This window comes from Poecilia reticulata, linkage group LG7 (assembly GCF_000633615.1).
Source record: "Poecilia reticulata strain Guanapo linkage group LG7, Guppy_female_1.0+MT, whole genome shotgun sequence".
In the NCBI taxonomy this organism is placed as follows: Eukaryota; Metazoa; Chordata; class Actinopteri; order Cyprinodontiformes; family Poeciliidae; genus Poecilia; species Poecilia reticulata.
The window spans coordinates 9313934-9329982 of record NC_024337.1 but is presented as its reverse complement, the minus strand read 5'-3'; the positions used below and the strand labels follow the sequence as shown (position 1 = coordinate 9329982).

The 16049-nt window shown below is 40.5% G+C and overlaps 2 long non-coding RNA genes across 3 annotated transcripts in view; one reads left to right on the top strand and one right to left on the bottom strand.

Annotated features, from left to right (window-relative positions):
• The first annotated feature begins 1850 nt into the window (after positions 1–1850).
• The window catches only part of LOC103467130 (uncharacterized), a 36884-nt gene continuing 22685 nt past the window's right edge, over positions 1851–16049 (top strand). For both annotated transcript variants that reach the window (XR_001776752.1, XR_001776753.1), the window contains exon 1: positions 1851–2082. This is a non-coding gene — a long non-coding RNA (uncharacterized LOC103467130). The remainder of the gene's footprint in view (positions 2083–16049) is intronic.
• Positions 6262–12372, bottom strand: LOC108166410 (uncharacterized). Its single transcript, XR_001776754.1, has 3 exons — positions 9753–12372; positions 8900–9601; positions 6262–8386 (listed from the first exon to the last, which is right to left on the bottom strand). It is a non-coding gene; the product is annotated as an uncharacterized LOC108166410 (long non-coding RNA).

Sequence of the window (16049 nt, the reverse complement as noted above, 5' to 3'; positions counted from 1 at the left end):
TATATTTTTTTTTTAATCTATTTTAGGAAAAGCCCTTTACTTTCATAAAAATGCCGCAGCATAAAAAAAAAAAGAGTTTAAAATGTATGCGTCGTGTCAAATCCAGATATTGGGCTGTTCGAGGGAAAAGGTCAGGGTTTTGTTTCTCTGGGTGTCGATAAATAATAGTTAATCTTACTATTTATCCAGAACTCATTTAAACTATGAGTATTTTTATAAAAATAAAAAAAAAAGATTCAGAAAATTCTCAGGAAAGCCCTTTGATAAAGAGCTCTTGCAAACAAACATGACGTCTTTAGCTGATTATTCCTGGCACATTCAGACTGGAGGTGATGTGGAAAACACGCAGCGAGCTCATTGCATGGGAGCTCCCCCTGATGGCAACAGAGAGGGAGAAAGAGAGAGAGAACAAATGGAAGAACACACACACACCCACGCACACACAGCAGAGTGAGAGGTATTACAGTTTGGCTGACACTGCGGGTCTGAACTAAAAGATTTGCTGTGTGAAAGCACCTCTATTGTAGCTCCTGCAGTGACAGTATCTAGCAGGAATGTGAAGCTAACGGATCTTTTTTTTTTTTTTTTTTTTTTGCACACAATAGATACCATCGAGTTCAGCAGGGACACCAGCAGCCTCTGACTTTGTAGATGATGAATAAAAAAAGAGAAGGAGAACCTGTACACAGGGAAACCTCCTCTTGTCTGCTGATGTCTTAAACTACGATATGCATTAGAAGGTTAAAAAGTAAGAGAGGGGGAGGGGGAAAAAAGCGAGTGATTTATATCCGAGTCCAGAATTTATGCAGCTTTAAGTTGCTAGTGGATGCTTTCAAATAAATTCAAGGTTTCTTTGAAGCAGAAAAGAAAGCTTTCTTTTCAATTTACCTTGTATTGAATCAAGACTGGAAGTGGAAATCAAACAGCGCCTCTTACTGAAGTCTTAATGGTGACGGTTGCAACTTTAACTCTTCGATGATGTTCTGAGAGGAACATTCGCTTTTGTCTACCCCCTTTAAATGAGCCAACGCATAAAAATCGATCTGCTCTTTCGTGTGTGTTTGTGGGGTTTTGTGTTGGAGGAGTGGAGTGGAGGGGGGCTGAGGGGAGTTCGTTCCAAGAAGTTAGAGAAGGAGGGATAAAAAAAAAAAAACAGCTCTCAGCACTGTTTGAACTGGTCTGTTAATCCTCAGTGCTCCTCAGGTGGGCTCGTCCCCATGGAAGCAGAGGGAGCTCTTCGGTGTGTTTAGGGGAAAGAGGTCAATAATCTGCGAGAGCATGGAGGAACGGCGGGCAGCACTGGAACGAAGAATGTGTGTGTGTGCGCGCGCGCGTGTGTGTGTGTGTGTGTGTGCGTGTGTGTGTGTGTGTTTGTGTGTGTGTGTGTGTGTGTGTGTGTGTGTCCTGTCAAAAAAAAATAGGCGTTGCTGTGGAGCTGAATCACAATGAAGGCGGATGTGTACGCGATTTGAAACCGGAACACAGCTCTTCAGAAGAAGTACTGATGGGAAGAAGAGGGGGAAGAAAAAAAGAAAAAGAAAATTAGTGAGCAGTAATAGAAGAAGGAACGATGCAGCGTTTTAGAAGGTGTTGGGGAGAGAGAGGGGGGAGAGTACTTGAAATGAAAGGGAAAGGTGCAGAGTTTTTGATTAGTGTGAGAATAGTAGGAAGGGAAAAAAACATGAAGTACATTGAGTGATTTGGGGGAAAGTAAAATGGAGGGAGGGGGCAGAGGAGGAGTCAGGGAAATGTTCTTTGATCTCTGTCTTATTTAAGTGGAAACGGGAAGGAATCACAAAAGTATGTGTGTGTGTGTGTGTGCGTGTGTGTGTGTGTGTGTGTGTGTGTGTGCGTGTGTGTGCGTGTGTTTGTGTGTGTGTGGTGTTTGCGCTGATCCAACAGGCCTTCGTCCTGGTATGTCAAATCCTTGAATCCTTGGATGGAGTAAAGAGAAGGAGACTGTAGGGTGTGCGTGTTTATGTGTGTGTATTCTATGTACTGTATGTGTGTGCTGAAGCCAAGGCGGATGTTTTCTGAGCTCAGCAGCCGTGTCGGAGTGAGGACACGGAGAGAGAGGGAGAGGTGAGTGTAACGGAGGGGGAACGAAGATGGGGGGGAGAAAAAAAGTGTGTCCCAGGAATTTACAAATGAAAAGAGAAGGTTTTTCTCTTAATGCGATTAAATTTTTCCATTTCACCGCTTCCCCAGCCGACAGATTCAGCTCTGTAGGAGAACAGATAGGCAACGCAATGCTGTCTCTGAGCTGGGGCGACGGGTTGGCGGATGGGGAGGAAGGCAAGGCTAAACCCAGGGGGTAGTGAAAGAAATACCGGCACTACTTTCTGTAAACCACTTTGGCAGCAGGTCGTTTTGTTAACAGTTGGGCCAATGCACTGATTCAAGCTGAGGATTTAAGCATAAAAATGGGCATAAAGACGAATATGCAGCCAAGATGGGAAAGAATCAACAGATTGACACCAGATAATTCCACTTTATGATAATTTACAATAATTCATTTAATTTATCCAAACCGGGGAGGAATACAAAAATTAAACTTGCAGATTTTCATTCGGCTTTATTTCCTGGAGCAGAACACGCATCGAGTGCAGCACACACACTTTAGCCATTTTAAACACGTTTGTTGTATTTTGACAACTAAATTATTATTTTTTTACATAAACAAATTGCACAGTAGTTTTCCATCTTTACAGTCCATTCTTTCTTATTCCCATTAAAAACTTTCCTCATTTGGTTTTGTAAGAGCTACAGAGGTCGGACCAAAGGGCTAATTGTTAGCTAGTTTCTGTATTTTGACAGATCTTAGGCAGAGCAGTCACTCTGACATTTTTTTTCTTATCAGAGTTCACAAAATCCTCATCATCTAACAACTAAAACCAAAAATGTCCCTAGCTATCAATATTATTCCTCCGTATGCTAACACATTACATTCCAGCAGTTTCATGCTAGTACAAATTGTCCAACTTAAAACATTGTTGTCACTTTTTTTGGCAATACATTGAGCAGGTGATTTTTTAAATTTTATTTTACCTTAACATTCCAGTCTGCTTCTTTGTGAATTGTTGCAAAGACAGCATTGATAAATGCTACGGCAAGAAATGATGCTAACACTTTTCTCAAATGGAAAAAAAAAATGTAAACAGACCTTTTGAGGTAATGTAGAGACTATACATTTGGCGAGTCTTTTTGGCCAATGGACCTTACCACAGGGGCAGCCTTTCATTGACTAATGCCCATTTTACGTCACAGCGCAGCTATCACGTGGGTTACTGGCTCGGAAACTCATGCTAATGTACATTGTGGACTAGCAAACCGACAGAAAGTTTTTGCGTCAGGACTCAAAAAAAATGGTTCTCCGTCAGTGGGGTATCTGTACAGGCGATGTCAGGTATCCTGATCGTGTTTGTGGAACTAAAATTTACAGATTTCCAAAATCTGAAACGGAAAGCCTTGCTTGGATCWAAGTTTGTGCACGACCGCATTTGCAGCTCAACCGTCGTAGGATCAATAAGAACAAAGGAGTGTCTGCTGGTGTAAGTATTACTGATTTGCTTTCTTTGTGTTTAGTGAATAAAAAAATAAAGTCAATAATAAACACATCCATTATGAAAACCTTTTAGCCAAGTACAGCATAATGGCAGTACTGATACAACTTCTACATTCTGAAGCCTGTCTGTTACCCAGTCTTACGTTAGCTGAACAGATCAATATGCATTGTGTACTGTATCTGACATACAATAAAGATTTTATTTAACCTGAAAAGGCTTTTTACTAAACTGTAATCGTGTTAGCCGCGCTAGCACCGAGTACCGTGTATAAGTCCTAGGCAAATTTGAACCCTCTAAACCATGAATGTCCGACTTACCGAGCCTTACAAGAACAGTAGGCATCAGTGATCTTGTCCACAGCTATATTTATGCTGAGGGTGTGAGAATCTGCTGTTTTTCTCATCGACCGGTAGCATTTAGCTGCGACGCGCACAAAGTTGGAGGCATCACGTGGCTAAAACATCTTGATGTCGTCCAAAAAAGATGACATGAACTTGTTGGTTCCCTTGTCCATTGTCGTGACTGATATTTTGTGAAAATCCGGCAGAAATGCTACATTAATCGACTCAGAAATACTTTGTAGAGAACGAAACATGCCATGTTTAGACATTGGAGCTAAGCTGTTAATGTGAGACATGTAGTCACGTGGGACTTTCGAGGGGCGTTTCTGGGCGGAGCTTGGTAAGGTCCATGGAGAGAGATCTTAAATATATGTATAAACCAATCAGCATCAAGGAAAATCTAACCTTTGAGCCCTGATTTGCTTAGCCTTGTCAGTGTTTTAGTTTATTTACTGGTTCAGTAGACCTGAACCAAATGAAAGTTCATTAGCAGACCTCTGGAGAAATTTGTTATGCTTTTAAGAGGTAGTTGGATCTTTTGAATCATGGCCTAATTGATGATTTTTTTTATTCACTTATTTTTGCTTTGACTGATGTGGTGAATCATTTTAGTGTTTCTTTACATCACTGCTCAGCTGGGTTGTCACGCAGGCTATATTGTTTTTCTTTTTCACTCCCACTGATGGGTGGTAAACACTGCTGAAAAGTGATGTGTGCCACTGGGAGAACTCACTGCACCGGAAACATAATTTCCTGATGAATACACTCTTACTGGCTTGGTGCTGCTCAAATGGGCATAACCCAACTAGAAAACAAAAGAGTTGATCTACTGAGGTCGTGAGTAAGGAGAATAAAGATTATTTTTGGGGGGGAATAGCTTTGCGTGGAGTGATCAGTGATGCGTTGCATGAAAAGACACATCGACTTGGAGAATTCATAAACTCTTGAAGTATTTGTGTGCTGCCTTCCACATGACCTGTGTCATGCTGACGGCGCGATATAAGGCAAAACATTTTTTAAAAATTAGTCAAATTTATTCACCAACTACAAGGAAAACAAAAGACGAGGCGGAGAGAAATGAGTTTAAGCAAAAACCAACTGAGAATTTCAAGAGGCTCCGCTGATTCCGAGGCAGAGTTTTAAAGACGCAGGCGAGCGATCCCCCATCTGTGTGTTTGATGAAGAGGCTCAGCAGCAGCACGTCAAAAGCAGACATGCAAAAAAAAAAACTTTCTGACAGATGCTGCTCACTGGCGTCGGTTCTCCTGTAATTTGTTGAAGTGTTCTTGTATTTATGTATGCTGATTGCACGAAACGTTTAAGCGCGATGCCAGGAGGCGGCCTTTTGTCTCTGTACTTAATTTACAACAAACCATACAGAGATAAGTTTTAGGGCATTTCATTAAAGGCAGCACCAGCGCGCCTGTTATTTCCCTCCGTGGGTGGAACAAAAATAATCTTACGTTCCTCTCACGGTGAGTAGCGTGACGCCATTGAAGCGCTCTGCAGCACAGCGCGCGTTTGGCCAATTTCCCCTCCCTGTTTGTAGATTTGGCCGCGCTGGCCGTCTCTGTTGTTCAGATAGAAAACTCTCACCAGCAGACAACAAAACATTCTTTTATTTGGCTTAAAGCACTCGAAAGGTCAGACAGAAGTTCATTTAGTCAGCCCTGCATCTGTTACCCCGCCATCTTCAACAAAAAGGTAGTTATTTCTCAGGAAACCTCCTCTCTTGGTCGGCCTTCCCATGGTGCACATCCACAATGGAAAACAACTTAATACTGTCATTATTATCATTCATTACTGGTATTCTTGTATAAGTTACGATTCATATCTATAAATAGATAAGGTTTGTCAAAAAAAAAAAAAAAACCTCATCAGGCAAAGTTGGTCAATCTGATTTTTGTGGATTTTGTAAGAAAAAAGCTCCATAGCGATGTGTTATTAGATAACAATACAGAAAAACATTTCTCTTTGGGAGAATCTGGTCAGTTGTTGCACCAATGAGGTGAGCTGGCTGGGACGACTGTCATGTCAAGGCTAAAGTGACGTCCAACAACTGAACTTTAACTTGGATAAGATGCTTTTCAGACAGGTCCTCAGTAATCCTTGAAGTCCATAAACCCTAAAAAATACTCTGCTAAAATATCTTTAATTTAAATAGGATAAAATATTCAAAAATAGGAATTTGAAATAATTTAAGGAACAGCATCATTTCATTCATTGAAACATGCTATGTATATAAAAATAGACAAAATAAAGGCAGATATTCAGTTAATATTTAAAGCTCAAACTAATCGTAAAATGATTCTAATTGTTTACAAAAAATAAAAACACTGCATGACAGAGAACCTGTGGCTTGACATTTATCAAACTCTAAAGGTCAACTGGCTGTCATTCTGGAAAGATGCAAATTATTCTGGATGAAACTATATTAAAACTAAAAAAGCGAAATGTGACACTCGGAGGCTGAAAGTAAATTCTTTAATGCATCCATCACTGTTTGTTTACTGCAGTAATAGTGGACTCCAGAGCATGAACGGTCCATAATGTTTTAATATTAAGTATTCTGTGGCGATTTATTCAACCTATTTCAACGACAGTCTATTGCAAACAAACAAAACAAAAAAAAAGTCCAAATGCCACCCGGGATTTTGGCACCATATAAATGCTTTGTTGTGCTTCCCTGTTTGGCCCAGAGCGGCCCACAGCCCTATAAACACAAACAGTCGGGTTTACTGCCAGAATGCAGAGTGCCACTCATTCGCCCACACTTTGGCCTTTTGTAGCACTGCTCTGCAGTCACTTCAGCTCCAAACTTCTGCTTTCTGTGCTGCTCGGCGCCTCTGTGCCAGTTGGATCGCTGACTGGTTCACCACCACAGAGACGCTGAAGAGGTAAATTCTGTCACCTTGCAGCCATTGGGTCCAGCCAGGCCCCAAACCAGAACCTGACCGAGTCCAAAAGCCTCAGGTGTGTCTGTCTGTCTGGCTTACTGATATATGTAGAATTAAATATATCTCTAAGTATAATTGTCAGGACACATTTACTAATGTTTTGAAAATCACTAAGAGTTCTCAGCAAAATATGTTTTTCTGATGATACACACATTTAGATAGAGAGGTGTTAACACATGCATAATTTGAGGATCTGTCAAATCAGCCTGTTGCAGATTTTTTTGGACATTTTGAATAAGTCTTCAGGTTAGGCACAAGCTCTCATATGCAAAGTGCAGATGTGGGGCGAATGCTGCAGCATTTGCTTAATTTCATGTAGTATTATGCAAACACCCTGTGTAGGTTGATCAAAATTCAGTTATCTCAGTAGTCAGATGACTAAAATTGAATTTGAAATTTGTAACAAGAGATATTACTTGATCAATTTCAGTAGTTATTGTCTTACCAGTAGGGGGCACTATTCAGGCACTGAAATGTGTTTCTCATTTGCTAATTGGTCAATATATGAATAGAACAATTTAACAAGATAATGGCATCATTGCAAAAAAAAAAAACAACATCACTGAACTATGTACTGTTACTGTAAAGTCTAGTGACTCCCACACCTTTGATCCCAATACGCATGCACCATTTAAACCAGTAGCTATTCAAAACCAGCTCCTGTACTTAAAGGACATGACTGGACGCAGGCAATGTCCACAGAATCTACATTTTCTCTTGCTTGCATTTTTTAATAATGTCAACACTGAGAAACTCTGACACCATCTTAATCTTTTGAAAAAAAGTTTTATCAATGTCAACACAATTTAATTTTATATTTTTCATTCGAAAAAAATGAAAACATAGAATCTTATTTGTCACCAGGCCAAATATTTCAGTTCTGCTTTAAAAATTCTGCAGTTTTCATTGCAAAAAAAAAAAAAAAAGTATATTGTTTTTGATTGTCACTGCTTCTGAATCTTTCACCTGTCCCATCAGACCTAACAATAAGCTAAGTACCATGTGGCAAAAGTGAAACAAAATGTCCTTGTAAAATAGTGTGGTCTTGTCTTTTTTTTTTTCTTCTTCTTGCCAAGGTGTTAAAACAAATGATGATGTTGTTTTGGAAGCGTGGAGCCGAGCTGTCAGCCCATCTTTGAATCTTTGAGTGATTTGTGGAGCTCAGTTGCGTGACGCGAGTCATCACCTCCTTGAAGACGAGCCTTCCTTTGCGTTGTTGGCGCATGCAGCAAATCATTCCAGACAAAACAAAGGAAACTAACAGTAGCATTCAAATTACAATTCCCACTTTTTAACCCCCCTCGCGCCTCTCCCTCCCATCTTCTGTTAGTTTCTGGGACCCTGGAGGCTTTTCCATGCTCACTTTGTTGGCATCCTCCACCGTCAGAGTGTAACATCCAGCCATCCAGTAGATGGAAAAGGAAGCCTGTTATCCTGCTGGCCTGCCTGCCAGCTCTAAGCTTGCAGACAGACAGTGGGGAACTGGCTGGCTTCTGGAGCCTAATGGCTCATTCCCTCCTCCCTGGGATTGAAATGGAAAGGAATGTTGTTTACCTCAAACACAGCAGGCCACCACAGAGAAAAAGAGCTCAAAACACTGAATCTCAGGTATGTCAGGTTCGCTTTGGTGAGACACTTAAGGAAGAACATGAAGCAGTCTTATTGTATTTCATTTGCTTGACCGTTGTTATGCTAATGATATAACTGATGTTAATAAAAAAGTATATATAGCTATATACAAATTAGTGGATAAAACCATGTTCTTTGGATAATGTCCGCACATCGTCAGTACATCAAAATGGGATTAACCCAATTTTACAAAATTAACATTAACCTAGCTATTACATTTAATGTTTTGTGACATCTATGTATACAAAACGCCAGCATGTGGTTGATGAATTAAGAATTTGATTGACAATAATTGTTTTAAATGGCAGTGCAAAGAAATCACAGTTTTCTGTTTTTTCCTTTTGGGAAAATAATCTGGCTCCCATGTGACCATTAAACCAAAGTTCCTTTCCTTTTTGTTTCTAACCTTCGTCTGCTGATGTGCTGATTATATGTTATTGGAGGCAGGCAATGTGACCTCACAATCACTGGAAAGTTGGCGGAGGGGCCATCACGGTGCCACTTGAGGCGCGATTGGAGTTCCTTGTCCAAAATGTAATTGCAGGCGCCTCATATGACATTGCACACCAACCGAGGCATTGCCAGAAAGGCCGCTGATGTCTCTGTTGGTGCATTTAAAGGCTTTCAGAGTTCGTCGTGCGGAGGGTCCTACTGTATTCACCGGCTGGCCCCGATGCACCACCGAGAGCCCAGATCAAATCTGAAAAGGTTGAGAAGAGATGCGCAGCAGGAGGGGTCCGTTCATGTCCTTTCAAAGGACGTTCAGGGGGCTTTGGTGCAATGATAAATGATGTCAGAGAGGTCAAAGGTCACAATCAGAGAAGGAGAGCCATGTGTTGGAGCTGGGTCAAAGACAAAAGAGTTCCAAGTTCATGAGTAACTTTGTTCATAAGATTCAGTACTTGAGAAAATTGAATTGTTTTGCTCGACGCCCCTCAAATGATACTTAAAAGAAATCCACAGATGGAATAGGAAACTGATTTAATTTGCTTAAACCATTCATTGATATATTTTAACCGTGACTTATCTTTAGACCCTTTCATATCAAGAACAGAGGTGAAGTCACACAATTGATGTGTGAGAGAGCAATCGGTGTTACACGCCTCACCTACAGGAGATAAATGAGAACATAAAGCAACATAAATATTTCACAATAACAAGGCAACAAACAGACATTTGGTGTGAATATACAGCTTCTGTAATGATCAAGCTGCTAAATAATTCAGATAAAGTTTAGTGGTTTATATAAAAAAAATTACATTTCCACAGAGCAACATGGCAAGCTGGTGTGTTTCTGTGGTGCATTGTTGACGTGTTCATAACGACACAGGCTCCATCTCACCCACTGACCACTGGAGATACACAGAAAAGGTACGCTTTTAAACATTTTGATGTGCGTTGCCGGGTCCACAGTTCGGCATTTATGTCACTTTCCTAGTAAGGCAGAAAGGGATGTGAAATCAAAGCTAAGGTTTAAAAAGAAATTAGATCTAATCAAAGAAGTGAGGAAAAAAAACAACTATACCAAGGTTGGTAACTTTCTGTGAGTTTTTTCTTTGTTGTTGTTGTTGAGCTGATTAAATACCCAGAAAGCTCTGAATGAGAGATTTGTCTAGGCATTCGTGATCAGTCTTCAGAAGCCTGATGAAACACAGGACCTGTGGGGTGTTTCTAGTCTGCTACTGTTTAAAAATGATGCTGCAGAAGCTTCAAAAACCAGCAGGAGTGTTTAAGATCTTTAAGACATCTAGGTGCTGGAAAAGAGTCTGATATCTGAAAATAAGCTGAAATGGAGCAGACAATGCAACACTTCTGCTGGAGTGGAAATCCTACCTGAATCTTCTGACCGCTTCAAAGGGCAGCAGCTTGGGAACTGGTAGTCCACTGGATGGATCAGCCAGGCATGCTGAGCCTTTTGCACTGACCTTCAAAACACCTCGGAAATACACACGGACAGTCCGGGAAGCGGGGAAGCTACAGCTCTCCCACTGCTGATATCTATGAATTTATGACCTTTCTCTGTGCCTTTTCAATAGGTCTGCTTTGCCCCCAGGTCATGAAACCTTTTAGTTTTCAGTGTACAGACAGAACACAGTGAGATCATTTATTAAGAGGACCCTCTCCTTCAACTTAAGCACTGCATCCCGCAAGAGGTCAGACATTAAGGTCTCCATCGGGCACCAACAGCTGTGTGGAAGCCTCTCGCCGTTTTTTACGTGTCCTTCTGTTTTTGTTTTTGCTGTAATCGTTGGCTCTGTTGATTACAGCAAGTATCACATGGTGTGTAATAAATGTAATGAATGTTAGTGTCTTTGCTAAGACCTTGCTCATTAACAGCAAGAGGTGCCTCATTTACGTGGACGGAAGAAAACCAGGTCAACGCAATTTAATAAGCTTTGCTCCGCATGCAGATTAATTGAAGTTTGTAGCAGAGTTTTCTGTGTTCAGTTTAAAACAGCAAGCAGGTTTAAATGGGCTGTAGTTTGGGCTTGCCAGGATGGTACTGTGGTCAGGTAAGCGGCTTCGGTTCAATATCACAGCGTCCTTTTCTGACACAAACTGCTGTTGCTGTGGGATATAAAGGAGAGAAGCAATTTATACACATGTTGTGTGCTGGCAGTCTGGCGTGCTCGCCTCTCCAAACCTGCTCTACCAACATATAAATCATTACCGCCTCTGATATTGCACAGGTTACATTGTAGTGTGTCATATTTACTAAACTACATTACCAATTGTTTTGACATAGCTCGTGAAGAAACAAGTTTTGATTGTTTAATGCTTTGTTGTGACAGCCCAAATAAACAGAAGACATGCCTCCATAGAAAATAGTTTACTTTTAAAGAGAAAACTGTTTTACTCTTTGCAGAGTAAACTTGATTATCGACCTCTCTCAAGTTTATTTGCGTAGCACATTTCAGCAACCAGGCAGTTCAAAGTGCTTTACATCATTAAAACATCATACAGTCACAAATTATGAAGCACGTCATTACATGCAATAGACGTTACATTACCAAAGTAGATGCTAACTTTGGGATAGATAGCGGCTAACGGTTAGCTTGACGCAACATTTTTACAGCATTGCAGAGAGTCTGAATGCTGATGAAGTGAAATTATTAGATTTTTACATATTGTTTGCCCTGGTGAAATCTAGAAAAAACAAGCATTGTTTTTAGTCTTAAATCAGATCTACAGAGCTGAGAATTTAAATGTTTGACAGGGAGTGGCGTTAATAAGAGACAGTCTCATGAACCCAAGCACATCAAAATGTGTCAGAGCGCTACGGTGAGATGTGTCGCTGTGTGCCTACATTTCATGGTAACCATGTGAATTGCCTAAATAGTGGAAAGAAGCTGGGGAAATTGAGAGTGAATGTCTTGTATGAACTTCTGATTTTGTGCTCGGGTGTGCTGAAACGGCAGCACAGCAATACGCACCGGTTAACTTTTCTTCTTCTATCTGAGTTAAAACACGCCCTGAAAAATGCACGAACAGCCGGGCGTCCGCACGTGGCAGCATCACTTGAGTCACAGTTATCTCGTCACCCCCTCTTTGCTATCAACCTGTTTGGCCTAGCAGCTGCACGTACACACACACACACACACACGCATACCTACGCAAACAAAACTCACAAACAGCAACACACATCAGATGCAAACATGTATTCCCGGCAGGAGGCAACGAGATGAAACAATGCTGTCTTATTCTGACTCTCACACACGCACACATGCCTCTTTTCTTACCTCCTGAAGTGTAGACATTCACACCCCTCTGTGACTCTGACAACACCCCACATCTTTTATCACACACTTACACACACGCAAACACAAGTAATGACCTGTACGCGTGCGTGCGTTTGCGCGTGTGCAAACAGCGTGCACATTCCTGGAGCCGCTGACCCGGGCTCTGTGGGTAACCATGGCGACCACCATTTCACCATGGAGACGACCGTTCCTCCTTTGCTCACCCTCCTCCTCCGCCCGTGCTCCCTACTCCTCTACCCCACCCTGTTGTTCCTTCTCGGTTTTCTCTCCGTGCTCCAGTGGCACCAGTTGGTTGCCAAAATGAGAGCCAGGTGGGCTCTTCATCACTCTGAAGAGTCACTTTCGGTCTTCCCCTCTTCCGCTCCTTCTTTTTTTTTGCCCCACCCAACCCTCTGCTTGTTTTTTTTTGTGTGTGTAATTATTCTACACATTTTCTCTTTGTTTTTGTTGATTGATTTGATGTTTTAGACAAACTAATCATTCACCTCAAGATTATTTTTGTTTGGTTAGCAAAGTCTGATGATATTTTGTGTAATTCTATTTTTATCTTCGTTTTTTTGTTTTTTTACAAGAATCAACTTGTTGTGTTAGCTAGGACATCCTGAGTGGATGCAGCCGGCATCCAGAGTTGTGAAAGAAGTTCACTTCATATCACTAGACTGCTGATTTAAAGACTTTTAAGTTAATTGTTAAATGGATGATTAAACCATATTGTACCTACTACCACATTTGATTCAAAGTAATCTGCAAAACCTTTAAGCTGCCCATACTTTACTGTCTTTTGAAAGTGACTTTGACCTTTTCAGGATTACTTAAAGTACTTCAGTCGTATATTAAAATATTAGAATGATATATGAAGAAAAAGAAAAGGAAATAATCCAGTAAATTCGTGGCTCTGGGCCTGAGAGGTTTATCCTCCTTCAGCTAACTGCTGTAATTCTGTATGCTAACTTTTTAGTTCGTACTCCAGGAATATATTTGTTCGTTTTTGTCAAACTGTAATGTTAAGTCAAGATTACTTATATTGGAAACAAAACAGAATTTAGCTTTTTTTTTCTTAAAAGGACAACTTTCACATTGTAAACTTTTTCTATCTTTTCCTAATAGCAATTATCACAGTTACCATGGCTAGCATGATAAAAACAAAAACCTCTGTGTTTATCTTATTACCAAAACTCTTCAATTTTCAAAATTCCTCAAATTCGACAGCTCCATGACAAACAGAAATCTCTAAAAGCACAAAAAGGGAGAGGTTTTTATACTTTTTAAGGATTAGGACAGTCCACCCACACAGCTGCCACAAAGTTAGGCAAGCATAGAAAAACTGAACTGGATAGCTGTCAATACACAAATACAGAAAAAGTCAAGAAAATGGTGATTCCTTATTTTCCCCAAAATTCAGCTAAAACTCTGTATGTGATGTATTGTCTTGTCATCTGAATGTTTCATTGTTTGGGTTCACCAAACAGGAATCACACGGGGTTTTGCTTCTTACTATATTTACTGAGGCCAAGTTGCTCAGAAAAACTCAAATGTGTTGCAAAATCTTTTTATTTGAGTATTTTTTTTTTTCAGTTGACGTGTCCTTCAAACACCGAGAAACGGTGCTGGAGAAAAAGGCCCTCTGATACGGTGACAAATATCAGCGACTTTACTAAAGGGCATAGTGGGGATCTCTTATGTTACTATTTAGGCCATCCAGGTACGCAGTCAGTCCACCCACACAGCTGTCAGTACCTCTTGAGTCAGTACTTCTTAGTTTCTGCACATTAATGTGACTGATCCGAGTTTTGTGGGAGGTAATGTCTGACCTTCACTCAGCAGCTTCAGACAGGATGTCCTGCAGGTCTGTTACAGCGCACACAGAGCTGGCTGGCTGGCTCACTCTCGTATAGTTATCCTCAGCAAATCTTAAATAAATGGGAAGTAGGTGTAGTCTTTCCTTGGCTGTCCCCCAAATTGAATTTAGTAAGAGGAGTGATGAACTGCTCCTTTTTTTTGTGCGTCTGCAGAGGTGAACACCATCTCTCTTCACCTGCTGCTCGCTGCACTTTCAAAAAGTCAATTTTTGTGAAATTTAGAAAGGCAGGTTCATTTTAAGACTGATGACCGTGGATCTCTGAAATCTTATTAGTGCTGCTGAATGGATTCTGCAGACCTCTGGGTCAAAGAACTCACCACTTATAAAAGAGAGATGAACAACAACCACAAAAAAAAAACAAACCCTAAAATGAAAAATGTTCCCAATCATTTATAGTGATCCACACAGAGAGTCACAGGGTTGTCCTTGTTAAAGTGTAGCTAAGATGTGCTGAAAACCCGATTCGCCTGCATACCGATCAGCTTTATAGACACATGCTGGGTTGATATCTGCTGACACTGACAGAGCCTTCACACGTGTCTGATGGTGTGATGGAGAAACGACACTGAATGTGTCAAAAAATGAACAGGCCTTGTACATATTGGGGGTGAATCAGCAGTTCAAGGCCGGTACGATGTCATGACAACACAAGTCTGATTCCACTTCACTTACTTTGTCACGTCACATACGTCTACTTACATTTGATTTGATTTTTTCTTACTTTTTTATTATTCCCTCTCCCTGGATTCTTGGTCTTCTGCTGCTTCTACACTGGTAGCTACCTTGTGTCGACGTTTTTGAAAGTTAGAAGATACATTGCAAATAAAAAAAAGAGTTGCAGAGGCCATTAAACGCTGATTTAATTCCAGTTACTTTGCAAATACGAGAGAACACAATTCAAAAAGAATTTTATTTTTTCCTAACAACTTAAGAAAACAAATTTGGAGTGCAAGGAAAGCAAGAATCTGCAGGGTAGGGATGCACCGGTATGAAAATTCGGGCCAATATTTTTATCCAATATTATTATTGGCATTATAGCAGATAACTGGTAAGTCCCAATATTGTATGTAGTATATATTTGTATGGAAAATAAAATTAAATTTGGTGCATGGAAGTTGCATAGATATTTGGATCACCCATAGTTCAGGATCTTTTTCTAACACTCCTTTTATGTGTGGATCAAAAGAAAAAAAACTATAAATACACAGCTTTTGTCAGTGTATTTATCCATTATATCTTTAACAACACTCAGTAAAGAATGTGACAATATTCTAAGCAGCAGTAGTAATTGTAGTAGTGGCATTTCACAGTTACTCCCTCCAAGCATTTAGCATAGTAATTACAAACCCGGAGCAGCTGAATTATCATTGCCTTTTGTTCCATGAAATAATCCCATCTCCCTCCAAATCCATCCCCCGATCACAGAATTAATAATGCAGCCGCTAGATCCTCGCAAGCTTATAATTGTAAATGATGTTCCTGTCATTAGTTTTTCATTGGGTAATTATTGCGGTGCCTCGAAATAAATGCGATAATGTGGTATTGATAATGAAATGGAGCATGTTAAAGAGCTGCGAATCAAAGTCCCATGGAGTTTTCCAACAGCGGTTGTTTCGAGACATTTTTTTTTCCTGGGCACAAAATCCGCCTCATTTTTCACGTGAATTATGAGTCTCTTTTTGTTTTTTTCTTTCTGTGTAGAATTCAACCTTTAGCTGAAAAACAACAAGAAACAGAAGCACATGCAGATGTACTATATATAGTAAAAGTGGAGCGAGGTGACTGGAAACAGCCCACGCAGTCTGTGTTCATATTATTGCAGGGCGATGGCATCATGCACCAACAAAGGTGACACCACAGGTATTTAAGTCTTCCGCTGCTGTTTTTTTTTTCTTTCTCCCTCCCTTGGTGTTTCTTTTATCTCCTCACTGCCA